The sequence below is a fragment of the Globicephala melas genome, chromosome 6 (assembly GCF_963455315.2).
Source record: "Globicephala melas chromosome 6, mGloMel1.2, whole genome shotgun sequence".
In the NCBI taxonomy this organism is placed as follows: Eukaryota; Metazoa; Chordata; class Mammalia; order Artiodactyla; family Delphinidae; genus Globicephala; species Globicephala melas.
Window position 1 is genome coordinate 115,193,917 of NC_083319.1, and position 2,293 is coordinate 115,196,209.

Consider the following 2,293-nt stretch of genomic DNA (forward strand, 5'->3'; position numbering starts at 1 on the left):
CACATGCCGCCGAGCGGCTGGACCCGTGAGCCATTGCTGCTGAGCCTGCGCGTCCAGAGTCTGTGGCCCGCAACGGGAGAGGCTACAGCAGTGAGAGGCCCGTGTACCGCAAAAAGAATAATAAATAAATAAAATAATAATAATAAAATCCTGCTCCCCAAATGAATTTCTGTTGCCTTAAATTAATTATATATACATAAAGAGTAACATATTTCAATGACTTTGCACTGTTTTCATATTCAAAGAGTGGTTGTTTTCATATTCAAAGATTGGTTGTAAAATCTTTCTTTGAAAAGACATATTTTTTGATCACTATGTTCCAATTCGCTTGTCAAGTACGTTAAGTTCCTGTAATGTCCTTTGCGATATGATTCAAGAAACCCTGAAGATTTTCAGTGTCCTTACTTCTTCTAGTATTATTTACCACCAGACTAATCATTACATCACTATAAATTAATTTTGTGTTCCTCCTCAAAAGGTGGTTCTAATCTTGTAATTTTGATTTTGCTTCAGGAGATTTCATCCGAAAATGTGTGCACTGAACCTAATGAAATAGATGCTACCAGGAGTTGTCACAACTAAAGGGACCGTAAAACTGTGAAGTGTTAAGACTCAGATCTACACCTCACAACTGAAGAGATTTAAAGATACTGTGAAGTCATGAAAAACTAGAGATCTCAGGCCAGGACCGTAAGAAGTTCTCAGTCAGTTTTTCAGGGGCCATAAACCTTATCCAAGAATCCTGACCAAGATGATAACTCACACAGGGGACAATTTCTCTATAAGACCCAGAAAACAAGCTCCAAATATCAGAGGCAGGCTGTCCTCTCTCAATCTACTCACCTTTTTTCTTTCCTTTCATCCACGCTTTCTTCTCCACTTACTTAAGGACCTAGATTATTAACAGATACTCAAACCTCTTATCTACAACGTGTATACGTTCCCTATATTTAATTTTGCTTCTGATACTTCTAGTCACTCCTTTGTGTGTGTCTTTTGATTAAGATGCACATCCAATATAATTATTGTTTATATTCCTTTGGATGACAACCAGCTTCCTGTGATGCTAGTTCGTTGCAATAAGAAAGATGATTTTCTGTGTCATTGGAATCAAGCGCTAAGCGCTTTTTAAGTGACATGTAAAACAATGGATCAAGTGGCCAGAAAAATAAAATTCTCATCAAACCTGGACATGAAGGTGTCTGCCTGAAAAATGACAACACTTGGCAACTTCGTAGGCAATTTGTCACAGAAGTAGATCTTGGGCACCCTTGCCTCTTGCCTAACATAGGACTACAAACCGTGACTCATGTCTTTCTTAGTGTTATTCCACGTTGCTTTGCTCAGATATGTCATCGCCAAAGTCCAAAATACTGGTAGTACTCGCTTTGGCAGCGCATATACTAAAACTGGAATGATACAGAGAAGATTAGCATGGCCCCTGTGCAAGACTGACATGCAAATTGGTGAAGTGTTCCATATTTTTACGAAGCGAGAGAGTGGCATGGACTTATATACACTACCAAATGTAAAATAGGTAGCTAGTGGGAAGCAGCCGCATAGCACAGGGAGATCAGCTCGGTGCTTTGTGACCACCCAGAGGGGTGGGAGGGAGATGCAAGAGGGAGGGGATATGGGGATATATGTATACGTATAGCTGATTCACTTTGTTATACAGCAGAAACTAACACAACATTGTAAAGCAATTATACTCCAATAAAGATGTTTAAAAATATTTTTTAAAAAATTTAAAATCCCAAAATACTGCTAAATGGACTTTGTCCCTTCAGGTGATCCAACAAACGATCTTCAAACAAAAAGAAAAAAAAATCTGACACTAATAGATTCTGGAAAACTACCAGCAGAGCCTTATCATATAACTACAACTCACCCAAAAGCAGTGAAGATTGAAATTGCTTCTGTTCACAGACAATGGGGTTGTAATCCCCATCCTGGGCTGACAAGTATGTCAAGGGGGTGGGGGACTGAGACCTTAAACCCATGGGGTTTTGGTTTTCCTCATGATTAAAAATATATATCCCCAGGATACTTTCCTGTCGCTGTGTGAAGACTGAGAAAAATGAAAGACGTTAGAGCCTGGCTCTGGGAAATACTTGAGCCCTGAAGATAAGCTATAAATCAACTAAAATACCTGAATTATCAAGACTGTTGAGTAAACTTGGCTCAAAACTTGGTCTCATATGTGCGTTAGTGTAAAGCTATTGTGTGTCACACACTGCCCGGTCCCAAGGAGTTCCCGACCTCCAAAAGCTTGTCTGAAAATCTGTCACCC

At 39.6% G+C, this 2,293-nt stretch overlaps 1 non-coding gene across 1 annotated transcript; it reads left to right on the plus strand.

Moving 5' to 3' along the window:
• Window positions 1–1,383: 1,383 nt before the first annotated feature.
• Window positions 1,384–1,486, plus strand: LOC115846496 (U6 spliceosomal RNA). Its single transcript, XR_004036912.1, has one exon. It is a non-coding gene; the product is annotated as a U6 spliceosomal RNA (small nuclear RNA).
• The last annotated feature ends 807 nt before the right edge of the window (window positions 1,487–2,293 follow it).